This window comes from Equus quagga, chromosome 11 (genome assembly GCF_021613505.1).
Source record: "Equus quagga isolate Etosha38 chromosome 11, UCLA_HA_Equagga_1.0, whole genome shotgun sequence".
Classification (NCBI taxonomy): Eukaryota; Metazoa; Chordata; class Mammalia; order Perissodactyla; family Equidae; genus Equus; species Equus quagga.
Window position 1 is genome coordinate 6,459,481 of NC_060277.1, and position 15,963 is coordinate 6,475,443.

The window sequence follows — 15,963 nt, forward strand, 5'->3', positions numbered from 1 at the left end:
GGGGCTTCCGTCGCGAGGGGGCGGGGCCGGCGCGCCGAGTCCTCTGACGGCCCCAGCCGGGGAATTTCAATTTGAAACCGAGCGGAGGGAGGAGGCGGCGCGGCGGCCCGGCAGCCGGGGCTGTAGTGGGACGGGTCCCGCGGCAAGCGAGCTCCTGGCGTGCGGCGTCCGGGTGAGGAGGCGTGCGGGGCTGCAGCATGGCGGGCCCGGGAGGGGGACCCGGGCCGAGCGACGGGTCCCTGTGGAACTGCAGGGGCGGCTCAGATTTTTCCTCCGGCTGGAGCTGGGAAGCCGACCCGGGGCAGGAAGCGGCGGCGGGACGGACCCAGCGAGGGGGAGGGTGGCCGGCCTTGGGAGCTTCTGCAGCTCCCTCTCTCCTCTCCGCCCCCTCACTACCGGACCCCATTCCCGCCCCAGGGTCGTGTCCCGCTGCTCCAGGCCGGCTCCCCGCTTTCCCGCCCCGCTGCGGTCTCCTCTGCCCCTTTCCGGGGGGCCGGGAGAGGTGGGGGTGCCGCGGGGACGGTGCCGGCCCTCCTGGGTGCCAGGGCTCGGGGTCGCGCGTCCCGGGCCCGCCGAGCGGCGGGAGGAGGAATCCGCCTCCATCCCGCGCGCGGCGCCCGCTCTGGGCTCCTGGCGCTGTGCGCGGGGCTCGGGGGACGCGGCGGCGCCCTCCGGGAGGGTGATTCGGGGAGAGGAAACGCGGGCGCCGGCGTCGCGGCTCCCCGGCCGGCCGCGCGTGGGCACTGCGGGCAGCGGGCGAGGCGGGCCCCCAGCTCCCCGTGGGTCCGTCCCGGCGTCCGCCCGAGGAGCCGGCGCCCGGGCCGGGCGGGGAGGGATGCACGTTCTGCTCCCCGATCTTTACAATCCCGACCCCCAGGCCGTGTGCCCACAGATAGCTCGTTTCCCTCGCTGGGTGCAGAGGGCTGGGAGCATCTTTAGGGGAACTGCAGGAGACGGACGCGGAGGAGGACAGGACGGAGCGGGCTGGGAGGGAATGGGTGTCCGGGGCCCGGTCCCCAGCCCGAGACGCCGCCGCTGGCCGCCGGGGTGTCTGCGGGGGGCCGTCGGTCATCTGCTTCCCAAGATCGCTAACCTCCCCTGAGGTCAGGGTTTTCGGTGAGATTAGAAGAGCTCTGGCCTAGAGTCTGTTATTTTGGGAGCCATCTCTGCATGCAGGATGCCTTAAATTGAATGCCCCCTCGCCAGCACCTCGGCCCCTGTTTGTACGAGCCCTGGGTGGGTGGCAGGGAAGCTGGAACCCAGAGGAGCTGGGCATCTATTTTTTCTTTTCTGAATCACATCTTTTCCTCAGTTTCTTGAAGTTTCTGCATCTGAAGTGGCAAAGGTGTGCCAGGCGTCTTGTACTTCTCGTTATTTAAGCTTTCTTTTTTAAAAATGTAAATGACTTACAGTTTTTCCTTTATTCTTCCGTTTTCTTCAAGTCCCTCTGTATTTCTCCTCTTGTTTTTTTTCTTCTCTCACTGGAATCCATCATTTCCGTATTCTCTATTTATAGTACTTTATTGAGAATTAGAATTTTGGACCGTGTCCTATCACACTTCCCCTTGGGTTTTAGCCCTCGAGGGAAATTGAGTCAATTTCTTGACCGCAAGGGCTGGGATTTAGAATTCTCAGGCTTTGAACAGGTTTTACTGGGAAACGAATAGCACTTAATCCTGTCCGTTTCCGGGCTCTTTGCTGTGAGAAATCACTAGATTGTTGTTGCAGCCACCGATGGGGCTGCATGGCAATGCAATCTTGGATTGTGATAAGGGCCAACCCAGTACATCCATCAGGCTGACACAACTTTTCAAGAGCTAAACTGTGTCACCTGTCAGAGCTCAAGTGATCGGTCCTATAATTCAGTTTGAGAACCACCGTCCAACCTCATCTATCTGCTCTTTGGAGGTTATTACAGGTGGTAATGGCTTGGAATAGTGGCATAGATTTAGGGCTGATTTAATCCTATCGTCTTCCTCACTTGTTGGGCAGAATTCCCACTGAAGTCAGTAGTGGTCTTGTGTGTAGAAGGACGGCTGAGAACAAGAGGCTGCTCATTTAGCGTAACTGGAGGGGACAGTTTCTTTCCTTTTAAAACATCCTTCTTTAAGAAAGACCTAGTCATAACAGTTCTTTAATCTTTTGCCTGTAGTCCATGTAGAGTACTGTGTGCAAAGACCTTCCAGAGAAAATAGGTAGGTGAGTCTCAACTAGCCTCAAATTCTTGATATCTAAATTGGATGAGGCTTGCTTAAAACGGTTAAAAGTGGCTTAAAAAGATCATTTAACTAAGTTAGAATTTCAATAAAATTGTTACTAACTTGTGTAAAAAATTTGCACTGCTATGGAATATTTTCAACTGGGTGTGTCTATCAAACTGGGTGTGTGAACAACTGGATTCGTGTATGAAAATCTGAAATTTAATCCCAAGTAGAAAGAAGCAAATTTGCAGATTTAGAGGACTTATCTGAAGAAGGGCCTGCCAAAAAATACCTACGCAAGTGTAAAACTGGGAAATTCAGATGGCTCCTGCTGTATTTGGAACCTGAGCTTTTAGTAGTTTGTGGATGGACAGGTGTTAGTGACTCTGGGCCCATCCTTAGATTTCGGAGTGCTCAGAGATTTCCACGTTAGCTTTGTGCTGATCTGAGTTGGTGAGCTGGTTAGGTCTTTGCTTCTTGACGTCATGTCCTTGTGGTCTACCATTTCCAAATTACCGGTTCTAAAGAATTGAGTTTAGAAGACCTATCCAGTCCCCAGATTTTAAAAATAGATTTTTAAAAATTAGAACCATGCCCCCGTGTACTACCCAACCACTTGCTTTCAACTAAAAATATTTGTAAAGATGACAAAGCAGTCCTCAACCAAAATATTTATTGGTAAAATGACTCTGTAATTAGTAATATTGTGTAGTTATGTTTAACATCAGGTTTTACTCCGAATCACTGCTCTCTTATTACTGTGGCTAGAGAACTACAAAGGTTCTGTCTTTGCTGTTTTATTTATGAATGTGGGGTTTATATTTTATATAGCAGAATGCTAAATATTTTTGAAGATTTGACTTTGTCTCTGTTTCCACAGGAAAGTATGGGCCTTTTTCTTTGTTTTTTTGTACTGAAGTAGTCTTTAAAAGCTGTGTGAGGACTTTTTTGAAAAGTATGAATTGCTGGTACTTTTATGAGGCAGTAAAATAGTTTCTAGGGATCGATACTGCTGAGAGTCAAATTTTGCAGTTCTAAAATCTATTGTTTACTTGGAGAAAACAAAGGAAATGTGCTGCGTCCACCACCCCACCTTTATTTAGAAACATTTCCAGTGGCCTTGTTTGCTTTTTCAGATTCAGAATTACTGTACCTAACCACTGGGTGCCCTTACAGATTTAAAAGCCTCAAGTAAATGTTTTTGCTGGCCTCAGTAGTCAGCAAATGCTAGCCAAACCCTAATTGACTGGCCTTTTATAGAATCTTGGAATCTCAGGGCTGGACCTTTAGGAGTCAGCAAATCCCCTTTCAGCCCTTGTCTGCTTCCCCCAACACGCAAGCATTTCCAGTCTCTTTGGAAGGCCTGAATTAATAGAAGGTTTGTATATGGTTCCCCCACAGATTCCAGACAGAGCATCCTTTGGGAATGCCATGTTTTGGCACAAATCAGCAACTTGATACTCATAAGATTTCTGTCGTTCCTCAGACTGGGCAGTGCCCCAGACTAAAATCTAAAATGGAGCCAGGGCCTGGGATCATTAATTTTAGGGGAATGGACTCCAAGTATAAATTCTGTAGTTATTTAGAAGTTATAGATAAGCCAAAAAGGAAAGAAAGAAATCATCTCTAATATCAGCTAAAAATAACTAACAGTGATAAGCAGTGCTCTCTTTAGTTTTTTTCATATAAAGTGTGTATGTGCATGTGGATGTTCTATGAGAGAGGGATACATACTTGTGCCGTATGTACTTGTTGTGTGGAACACCTATAACATTGTTTGTAGTCAATAAATTTGATGAATCAGTTCATTGAAGCTTTCTATGATTTATTGGAGGTGCTTTTAGGGGAGATTCTTTGAAAGTCAGAGCTGACGCCTTAGAACCCGGTGCTGTTTCGTGTCAGAATGTTGCGGAGGGAATATTTCACATAGGGAATTTGCTTTTCTTACTATTGGATATTGTTTCCCCTTGTTTTGTGTTGGCTTAAAAATCTCTGTGGGTTTCTTAGATGTGTGTTTTTCCTGTCTAGAAGGGTAGATCTATACGTTATTTTCCTAAATACCTAGTGTTTGGGATATTATTTCAATGAGAATTTCAATGGTTTTTCCAATTTTCTCACTTTTAAAGTGATATCTCTTACTCCTTAGCAGAGGAGTAGACCTCGCATGACCTATAAGTGCGTTCATATTGCTTCTGGAGTTTTGTTTTCAAAGATTGAAATTGGGCTAATTTCGTATTGCACTTACTTTTAAAATGGAAGTGTTTCCATTTCACAGATTCTTCTCTGCATTTTGGTATTTTTTAACTTTAGCATATTAGGGCCATAAAGGACTAAATGTATATAGATTGCCTCCCAAATAACTTTTATAGTAAAATGGAATAAATTTGAGGACTAAGAGTTATCTTTTTATTTGCTCTGTGAAGGATCTTCAGTAAGGCTTCGCTTTAGGGAGCCAAGCTGACCTTCCACATACGTAATTAAATTCTGTGTCACGAGGGTGGTTTTAGTCCTTTCCAGGTTCAGAACCAGAGCGGATCGAAAGGGTTCCACAGTGGTTTTGTCGTCGCTCATCTGTAGCACCTTACTGTCTGGGTCAGGTGGGGAAGTTCATGATATCTAAACGGAATCTTTCAGGCTATTAATTGAAAAGCCAGTTTCTTCTTTCTTTGCTCTTTTTATGGCCTCACTGTTCAAATACTTAAAAAGATGTATCTTACCCTCTAATTGCCTTTTTCCAAGGTAATTGTAATTTTAAAAACTTGTCATATAGGTCTGATTACCCAACTCTCTAATCATCTTTTCCAAGCCTTCAGTTCAGGTTTGCAGACCTCCCTGGACCCAATACCATGCTAACCACATGCTGAGTTTAATCATATTTTTGAGTTTTCTAAGTTCTCCCTCTGTGTACACATCCCTGTGGCTTGAAGACATTGAATTAGAATGTAGTTTACGCTCCACCATCATTCTCAGGTTCTTTGCCTTTGTATCCAAACAGGCTACTTGTTTTTCACCTTAGAAGCATCCACTGGGAGGACAAAAGGAGTGTGGAGATCACTGAGTTGCGACTCTTGAGCTGGGGTGGTGAGTGGGGTTAGTGGGGCAGGTGTTGCCCAGGGTGGGCCACAGGGGTTCATGAACTGCCTGAGACTGTAAGTGAATTAGTTGTGTGTGTGTGTGTGTGTGTAGGTGAGTGTGTGAGAGGGAGAGAGAGATTTTGGGGAGCAGTTTTTGAAAGGGTTTTAGGAAACGAAAAAGGTTGAAAACTGCTAATCTAGTTCAGTTCTCATTTTTGGGGATTAGGAAATTGAAATCTTAAGAAGTATTCTTGTTTTTGTGTGTGTTACCCTATTGCCCTTTCATCATTGATCTGCCCCCTGCCCCTTGTGCTTATTTCTATTCAATTGAATTCTTGTAGTTGACCCCTTTTACTCAGTTGTCAAGGTTCAACTGAATTCTGATGTAATCTTGGCCTCTTACATTCTTACCTGTGAACTTAATGAATGGGCTTTTATTTCCTCACAAATTTCTTTGATAGAAATATTGATTAGAAGGGATCAGTAACAAGGCCACACTGTTGGGGGCTGGTTAGACTGCCACTCAGGCCAGTGTGACCTTGGGTAAATTATTTCTCAAAGCCTCAGTTTCCTTGTCTTTAGTATGTGGTTAACACTCATAACTTACCTCCTAGAGTTAAATGTGAGGATTTAATGAGCCAGTGCTTATAAAATGCTTCACATAGTGCCTGGCATCTGTGAGAATTGTTGGTTAAGAAAAGACTTAGTGGGTTGCTTGTGAATACGTGGTAAGCAGCTTTGCTGGAGTGGTCAGGGATAATTATCTGTGTGGAAGTACCGTCTTTGATATGGATCTGTCATTTCCTATGGCGAGCACAAGTTAAAACCAGTTTTTAACAGTTTCAGTATGATAGCTCTAGAATTTTTGAACTTTTGGAAAACTGTGTCCTAACAAACTGTCTACCTCTTTTGGTAGTATACGAAAGAGCATGTATATGGCAAAGCTGTTCGGATCTAGTTTCGATAACATACAGGGAAGATATAGTCTTTTTTTTTATGTTGCCAGAGGTAACCAATTTGAGTGTAAAATTTGTATGCATATGCTTTATTACAGTTTCAGTAAGCTTGCTGAAAGAAAGCTGTTAGTGAGTGGAATTTTTATTGATAGTTTTTAAATCTTTGCATGTGGTATTAAAATGTGACCTTTATAAAACCAGTACATCTTTTTATAGGTCAAATGGACCTGCAGACGTGTTCTTCTTCAACTTAGTGTTTTAACTTTAGTTTCCAACATTAAGAAATCAGGAGGTTTCACATAAATATCTTTACTTTAAGCTTCTCTGAGAAAATCGGGGGATCTTGGGCCTCCTCAGGAAATGCTGGTCCGTGCGCCTCCATTGTGACAACCATCAGCGAGACCTTCGTAGTTTCTGCCCCATCTGGCATGGGTCATCTGCTCCCTGCTTTGCTGAAATCTCTCCCGTTCCTTTTGTCTTACCTGTAGACCTTTTCATTCATTTGCATGAGCTATCTGGCTCCTTTAGACTATTGAGTCTGTACCCCTTTAACTAAATGTCAGTTAAAAGATGCAGAAAGGCCTAGATCTGTGTGGCCTTCAAGTAGGTGTTCCTGCCAGGGGGCCTTTCTTACCTCTTGGGCCAGCAGTCCTTCTCTGCTTCTCCCCTTGTGAAGGTTGACCTTTGGGTCACCGTCATTCATAGTTTATGAAGCTCATTAATCAGTGCCCAGCACGCAGTAGGCTCTTAGTGACATGTGGAAAGAATGCTCTTTCTAGTTTCCTCCTAGACTTCATGACTCATTGCTCATAAACAGATCCCTTGTTCTTTGAAGCCTAGTGTCACGCTCCGGCAGCCCATAGCTGTACCTTATTTGTATATTATTTGGCTTTTTCAAAAGACATTCTTTTTTCATTTCATCGCTTAATATTTTAATATGTATCTCCAGAAGATAGCTTTTTTGTAAACATATCTGTAATACCATCATTACACTAAAAACTCCTTAATATTGAATATCCAATTGTTGGTATTCAGATCTCCGATTATCTCAAGTAGCAAATTTTTAGCAAATGGAGATATAGTTGACGTGTAACATTATGTTAGTTTCAGGTGCACAGCGTAATGATTTGATATGTGTAGACATTGCAGAGTGACCACCACGGTGAGTCTAGTGAGCGTCCCTCACAACACAGACTTACACATTTCTTTTCTTGTGATGAGAACTTTTAAGATCTCTTCTCTTATTTTCAAATGTGCCGTAGTGTATTATTGACTAGAGTCACCATGCTGTACATTACATCCCCAGGACTGATTTATTTGATATCTGGAAGTTTGTACCTTTTGACCCCCTTCACCTGTTTTGCCCACCCCCGACCCCCCACCTCTGGTAACCACCAGTCTGTTCTCTGTATCTGAAATATCGGTGTTTGAAAAAAGTTGTTTGAGTCAAGGTCCACTTACAATCCACACATTATGATTGGTTGATATATCTTTAAAGACTAATAAGCTATAGTGTCCCCTTCATCTCTTATTTTTCTTTGTAATTTATTTGTCGAAGAAACCTGATTGGTTGTTCTGTATAGTTTCTGGCAGTCTGAATTTTGCTAATTTCAGCCCTGTAGCGTAGTTGACCTGTTCCTCTGTCCTTTGTGTATTTTCTTTAAATTGGTAGTTGGATCTAGAGACTTGGTGTAATTCAATTTCTTTCTTCCTTTTCTTTCTTTTGAGGGGGGGTAAGATTCCTCCCAAGGAGGTGAGATGTGCGCTTCTGTTTGACACCTCTTACTGGCTTTGCCTCCAGCCTCCATGGTGGCTGCAGGTGCTCTTGCATCAGCCGCTTCGTCGTCTGCCTAACCTGTACTGGACAAGAGCGTCTTATGCTAGTGGGTTGGCTTTGTTCTTGGTTCATTTTAAGTAACCCAATAAGGCCAGAAGCATTGATAATTGATAATTATGTGAAAAAGAGAAAATAACTATTTTGGAGCGTAGACTATAAGCCAGGTAGTGTAGCTCGTGCTTTACACGCTCCCATGCCCGTCCTTCCAACAGCCTCTCGAAGGTGGTACGCAGCTCATTTTACAGGTGAAAAACTGAGGCTTAAAAATCGAGTAATTTGTTGAAGGGCACCCAGCTCGTGTGAGGCTAAAACTTCTGTTTCTTCCGCTGGGGGAGACCAGTTACTGCTTTTAATTGCTTGATGCTGTTACTCTGTAGAACTTGAAGTTTGTAGGAATTTGTTGGCATCGACAGCATCTGACTTGTATAAAAGACAAGCTTGCATTCCTAACTGGTCTTTGGCCTCCTGGTTTTCTTTTGTAAAGGTGTGATTGTGAAACTGACCACGTACTACTTTTTATTGTGTAATTCTCGAATCCTGCTGGAATCTGGAGTACCCTTCTTCTTGTTTTTCATGTTAGTATAATGTTTCCACATAAGAAAAATATATCAGCTTACAAAACACATCAAAATAAAAGGTGGCTTCCCCCTCAGTTTTTGTCTTTCAAGCAGTGTGACACTTTGCCGCCTCATTTACAGTGCGAAGGGCGTTCCCTAGGGTGCTGGGGTGTGGTTCAGAAAGTCAGGGACTACCGTGAGGATTATAAGGAAAAGCAGCCTGTCTCTGCCCAAGTTCCCTTTGTGGACAGGTGTCTGCTCCCCAGAGGCAACCACTTGCACTTCTTCTCGTTTTATTACCTGGTGTGTTTTGTGTAAATAACGTGATTTTCTTGGTTTTTGATTTTCGCATTTTGGATAGTACTAGCTCGTGACCTTCTGCCCCCGTTGGAGGTGCCTCCTTTCCCATAACAGACCACGCCGCCCCCTCGTCTCCAGCTCTCCCTCATCCTGCAGCACACATAGGCCACGGTGAGGCCTTGTAAAGTGCTTTGATTGCAGGTACTTTCTTTTACAACTTTTTGTTTTATCCTGAAGATGTTTGCCTTATTTTTTCCCTCATTTGCATAGTTTTCTTTGTACCCACCCTTAATTTAGCACTAAACTATGTTGAAAACTATACTGACACCCATTTTCTTTTTTTCTTGGGGACCTCCTTCCTGGGCCCTCCATCCTCCGGGACTGGTTTCTTTCTAGAGCTGCTGCGCAGCTGTCTTCTGGGAATTCCCTTTGCCTCTCTTGCTGGGCTCCTGGTTCCTGGACTCCAGGCGCCTGTCTTAACTGTTACTTTACATGAGCACATCCTCTAGTAGTTTCCCAAGAAGGGCAAATAGGAGGTGAATTTCTCGAGGTCTTGCAGGTCTTAAAGCAACTTTTTACCACTCTTAAAATACCTTTTTGTGCTTTCAATTTGGATGCTTTTATAGTTTAGCTGGGTATAGAATTCTAAGTAAATGATTACTTTTCCTCCAAATTTGGAAGGCATTGAGATTCTAATTTCTGCTTTTGTTTGTGTGACTGGCTTGTTCTCTTTAGAAGTTTTCAGGATTTTCTCTGGGTGTTTTGAGAGTTCCGTGTGGTGTGCCTTGATGTGGGAGGTGTTCGCCCCGTGTGCTTGGCCCTCACTCAGTGGCCCTTTCAGCTTGGAAATGTTGTCTTTCAGAAACAGTGCTCTAGAATAATTTCTCCCCCCATGTTCTCTCTTCTTTCTGGAACTCCTGTTTTTGGATGTTGAATTTCCTAGATTGACTCGCCAATTTTGTTACTTTTTTCTCTCTGATACCATTTCTTTGTCTTTCTCTTCTGCTTTTTGCTTTTTGGGAAATTTCTTCAATGTTTTCTTCTAACCTGTCTACTGAGTTTTTTTATTTTCGTATTTCCCACTCTGCTCCTTGGTCACTGAATTTTCTTTTTGGGAGTGTCCTTTTCTTTGTCCGTGTATGTGGTATCCCGGCCCTGCCCTTCTTGCTGTCCCTTTGCACTTGCTTTCCCTCTGTCTGGAATGCTCTTCCCTCTGCTACTTGCATGGCTTACTGCCTTAACTCCTTCAGATCTGTGCTTCCCGTGATCGTTTATTTGAAACCACAGCCCTGCTCCCACCCCTACCCCAGTACACCCTAAATCTCTTCTTTGTCTTTTCTTTCTTCCGTACAGTCATGTGCTACAAAATGATGTTTTGGTCAACAATGGACTGCATATATGATGGTGGTCCCATAGGATTAGTACCATATAGCCTAGTTGTGTAGCAGGTTATACTGTCTAGGTTTGTGTGAGTACTGTAGGGGAGGAAGAAATTTTTCTCCACCCTTCCAGGTTCTTCTGGCTGGTCTAAGAATTAAATTGATGTGAGACAGATTAATAGGAGAAAAACAAAGTTTAATAATATGTGTACATGGGAGAAACCCAGAAAAACCAAGTAACTTGCCAAAGTCCTCACCTTAAATACCATCTTCAACTAAAGGCAAAAGATGTTGGGGGTGGGGAGAGTCAGGGACTTCAGGGGGAAGGAAGGCAATTCACAGGTAGGTGACAAGGAGCAAACATTTGGAAAACAAGTGTTTGGCCACACAGAAGCAGAAGAACACAGAGGGAGCCCAAGAATCAGGCTTTTCTAGGTTCCTCCCTGTTCACCACCTAGTTCATGTCGTGCTAACGTGATAGCTGCTTCCTGAGACAGGTTTTTATATCTGAGGTCTTGTAGGCAGTTAAGGGAGAGGAACAAGAAAAACTTTCTGAGTCTTTTGTTTCTTAAAAATCATCAGCCTAAATTAATCCTCATGTTAAAGAGACATATTTTGGGGTGGCACATTTTGTTCCCCCTCAGTACATTCTTGATGCTCGCACAGTGGTAAAATCACATAATGATGTATATTTCTCGGAACATATCCCTGTTCTTAAGCAACTCATTATTGTAGTATATGTTATCATCTGATACGTTATGTATTTTACTTTTTGTTTATTGACTCTTCCTCCACCAAAATGTAAGCCACGTGAAGGCAAACATTGTTGTCTGTTTTGTTTACCCAAGTATTTCTAGCACCTAGAACAGTGCCTGGCACAGGGTGGCCACTCTACATATTTAGTGACTGAGTAATCGGACCTCCTTGTTTTCCCAGTAGCGCCTCACATCTGCCCTCTGTGGGTCCCCTGACCCCAGAGCCTTTCTTCTTTCATCTTCTCTAGAGAGTGAACCTCCTGTCTTCTGGCTGCAAAGGTTTGCAGGGGGATGGGGAGAGAGAGAGAGTGGGTGAGTGTGAGTGTGTGTGAAGGAGAAGTTTCCTTCCAGCTGGTCTCCCGTTTCCGCTCTCTCCCCTCGGCCCTCCGTGGGGTCTGGAACCTCCAGTTCATAACGCTCGGGGCTTCTCCAGCGATCAGATTGTTTCTCGGCGGCCTCCACCAAAACAGGAATTTACGTTCCGGCTTCCTCTGCTCTGCTAAGTCAGTGACTTTGTACATCTGTTTTCCATCTTCTAGAATTTTGTTGATCTATCTCATCTGCTGGCCTGTCCCCTCCCATTTTTTTGTTTTTGTGGATTTGTACCTTTTTTTTTTTTAATTTCCTTACTGTCATTTTAGTGTGGTTTTGAGAGGGACCAGAAATTAACTCATGTTCAACCCACTGATTTTAGGGTTTTAAATTGATAAAAATAACATTCCGAAGATTACTGTGGTACTCAGAGTTTGGTAAGGGCTGCAGCCATAATAAAATTGTCCCTTTTCTTTTCATGCCAGATGCTGAGTTGACTTCAGTTATATATAGAGAAAAGTCAGGTGACTGAGTCAACATCCAGCGTGGGTGGGAGTGGAGAGCTGATGTGTCATTGAACCTGAAGGTGCTTCCCAGGACGAGTTCAGCAAGTGTATTGTATTTTTTTCCTGTGATATTTCAAGGATTAGTTCAGTACAAACGCATACAGATCTTATAATACACACTTGAACTAGATTTAAAAATACACAATAAAAAAAATTTGGTGAATATGTATCAGAAATGGCAACCTTGTTTTAGAGTTTACTAGATTTCTTAGTTTGCCTTTAGACTGACCCATGGTTTGCATGTAAATTTACATATTCTTTGAATATTGGTTTGGTGATGAGAGAAACCTTTGAACTCATGTGGGTTCTGTCAAATACTTTTAGGGAGAAGAATTTCATTACTAGGGAATAAAGAGGGAGTAGGAATTACATTAATGTGAAGAGATACACGTTAGGGATTTTCGTGTATGGGGTTTGGGGAAAGTGAAACAAAAATGGAGGTTGTGAATGAGTTCGTGGCTGTGTGGTCCGAGGAAGCTCCGGTAAGGCCTGAAGTGTCGTGCGTGTGTGTGGTTAGTGTTGGTTAAGTCGCCCAGTGGCTTTTCGGGATTTATAAATTGAAATACTCTATTAATGTAGGAGACATTGCAGGCAGGAGATGAGGACAGTATTTCCCTGACATGTGGTGGTATGTTCAAATGATTTGAGATGGTACACAGATGAATCTTTATCTTTTAATGCTTAATTAAAAGCATTGATATATTATATATCAGTGTGCATCAGAAAAATATACAGTGTATCTTCCAAACTGATTTTGTTGATATTAATTAGCATAAAGCTCAAGTAGGCATTTTTTAAGTGACTTAACTTAAAGATAAGTATTAAATAAATAATAAAACTGGCTGTTTGGATTTGGCAAAAATTCTAAAGTAGGTATGTGAATAACTAAAGTTTGAGAAACGCTGGGTAGGTTCAAAATAGGATTTCCTTAATGAAGGTACTTTGATGCATTTCTTTCTCTCTCCTAATGGATAACAGCATAAAACTGTCTCTGGTGACTGGCGTAGACTTATAAGGATTTTCTGTTGTTTCTTTTTTAAAATTCTATTTTAATTTGTAAAGTTTTTTTCTTTTCAAAATAAATCCTTAGAGTCTCATTTGATTCTTTTTTTTTTTTTTTGAGGAAGCTCAGCCCTGAGCTAACATCTGTCAGTCCTCCTCTTTTTGCTGAGGAAGACTGGCCCTGAGCTAACATCCGTGCTCATCTTCCTGTACTTTATATGTGGACGCCTGCCACAGCATGGCTTGATGAGCGGTGCCATGTCTGCACCTGGGATCCCAACCGGTGAAGCCTGGGCCAAAGGGGAACATGTACACTTAAGCTCTGCGCCACCGGGCCGACCCCTCATTTGATTCTTAAAACAGTTTCATACCGTAGGTCTGACAGATAAGAAAAGTGAGTCGGGAAGAGGTTGAACTTAATAACTGTCGTTCCGCAATTTAGTTCTGGAGCTTCAGGCACAGCCAGTGTCTCCTTGTGTCCAGAGCTGTTCCCGCTGCTCTGGGCTCTGGCTGCTAATGGAGTTGCCAGTTGGTTTTCTTGGAGAACTCAGGAAGCCTGCCAGCTTTTGTAGCTAGAGGGCTTGTCCTATGGCTTTCATGTGTTTGTATCTTGAGCCCGAAGGTAGACAGAGCTGGGTCTTCCAAAAATAGTTCCGTAAATGTGTCAACATTTTGAAATACTATTGAAAAAACTAGGAAGTAGAAGTCCTATGGGATTACTGGGCAGTGGTGCCAGTTGCCTTCACACGTCAGCCAGTGTGCCAGTGTGTATTCAGCCTTCATTTTTGGAGCCCATTTTTATTATGATAGTCTTTGACTTTTCCCCAGCATGCTCTGTTTAATTGCTTTTAGACTCTGGTAGAAAAGCTGCTAAATGAACATGTTCCGTGAAAAATTTTCTTTACTTCTCTTAAGGAGAAAAAGGAAATTTTTTTTTCTTAATAAAATGAATAAAAATTGTATGGGGAAGGTCAAAGTGTCAAGTAACGAGTTGGGTCTGTCCACCGACAAAGGAATCGAGGGTTTATCCTTGAGCCTGTAACCAGAACTGTTTTTGGATCTTGGCCATTAAAATCAACATCAGTAAAGCCTGCGTCTTAATTTCCTTAATGCCAAGATTGTCTGGTTTAAATTCTGCACATATGGGAATGTGAACACATCCGTCCTTCCCCGTCTCCCTCCGCCGGCAGACTGAAAAATAAAGGTATGTGGAAGACATTCTCAGCTTCTGCGGCCGTGGCTGTGGGCAGCAGCTGTGGTGCAGATGCGGCTCCAGCTTTTCTCCTAATTGAGGCCAGTTCACTTTCATCCTCAGTGCTGCAAGCTGAAATGGGAAGACTTGAGGGTGGATTCTAGAGCATTCTAAAGGTCTGTGATCTGTGTGTAACTCTGTGAGCACACATGAGAGCAATGAAGGATAATGTGGCTCTTTTTTAAGGACCTCTTTTTTGTTGTTAGATTTTTTGAAGCCATGTTTTTACTGTATCTGATTATCTATTGAAGTGGTTTTTTGGAGAAAAGAATGTACCATTGTCAGTTATAGAAAAGTGTTTTTCTTTTTTAAACTTTTTATTGTGGAAAATCTGAAATATATTCAGAAGTAGAGAGAATAGTTGTATAATGAACTCCCTCTACCCTCTTCGAAGGTTCTCAGCACATGGCCAGTCTTATTTCATCTGTATTTCCCTTCCACTCCCTGATGCCACTGCCCCCCCATTATTAGAAGCAAATTCTAGACATCTTGTGATTTCATTTGTAAAAGGATGAGATACGCTCCCCCCTTCTTTTGGCGTGTGCTTCGTGGTCTCCAAAATCAAGTTCATGGTGGTTACTTCTTTTGTAGAATTACAGAAGTTTGTGCATTTATGACATATTCACTTGTCTTGCTTTTGGAATAAATGTCTGAATGTTCTAATCAGTGAAAGCAGTTTCATCTAAATGTGGCATCGTGGACATGGGACATGTGTTAGCCAGTGCTAAAAAAACCGAACAATTTTTAAACCAAATATGAACCAATCTTCAAATTCCGCTGTATTCTCAAGGTAAGGTTGATGTTATGTATACATATTTTTTCATTGCTCTTGCCTGTGTTTACACTAGATTTTAATGTTTTTAGATTTTTCTTTTTTCTTTCCTCCCTCCCACCCTCACTTCCTCTCTCCCCACCTTCTCTCTCTTTCATTCTTCTTTTGCTTAGCATAGTTTAGTGGCAATATGTTGGAACTAGACCAAGTGAAACATTTTTTTTCAGCTGACTGAATTTTAATGGGACTGCACAGTTGTTATAAAATCACATCACCCTGCCGTGGGTCTGGTGTGTCTGGCGGTGTAGGGGGGACAGCGCCTGCCTCAGACATTGATCGTATGCTAGTTAGAAATCATATGTAAAACATTGGCGTTGTAGCTAAAGCTGTCAGTCCCTTAATAGTTGAATGCTTTTACTGTTCACACAGGCAGGATTTTTATATTTGAGATAGTTTATTTTCTACTTTTAATGAAAATATAGTTTAGTGTATTTTCTTTGTAAAGGCATTACATATTGAATTAATTTGTACTTTATTAAAGTATAGTTTAATATAATTTCTCTGTAAAGACATTGAATATTGCATTCGAACATATTGATAATAATAGGTAACATTTCTTGAATGCTTAATATGTGTTACTGTTCTATACGCATATTTGCATATGTTCATTTAATCCTCACAGGCAGCCTGTATGATCCTAGGTTTGCCTGATGAGAAAACTGTGGTCCCGTGAGGTTAGGTAACTCGCTCAGGGTCACTCAGCTAATTAATGGCAGAGCAGGGCCTTCAGTTGTAGCTGTTGTCCTATATTATCCGTAAGAATGCCTAAATTACTTCTTCACACTCTGTTCCTACTTGCATTTCCCTCCCCAGAGGTGACAGTTTTGAGCCAGAGCCAGGTCTACCCTATTGCATCAGGGTGTAATTTGATAACCGGGGCTAGTTTCCACTCAGAAACTTGGAAGCAGTTAATGAGATGCTACTCATGTCCTGAGACTGG

At 43.0% G+C, this 15,963-nt stretch overlaps 1 protein-coding gene across 10 annotated transcripts in view; it reads left to right on the forward strand.

Moving 5' to 3' along the window:
• The first annotated feature begins 35 nt into the window (after positions 1 to 35).
• The window catches only part of EPB41L2 (erythrocyte membrane protein band 4.1 like 2), a 203,543-nt gene continuing 187,615 nt past the window's right edge, over positions 36 to 15,963 (forward strand). For 8 of the 10 annotated variants that reach the window (XM_046677718.1, XM_046677728.1, XM_046677726.1 and 5 more), the window contains exon 1: positions 36 to 172. The gene's annotated coding sequence lies outside the window, so the exon portion shown is untranslated. The remainder of the gene's footprint in view (positions 173 to 15,963) is intronic. The other 2 variants (XM_046677722.1, XM_046677724.1) reach the window with 2 other exon arrangements.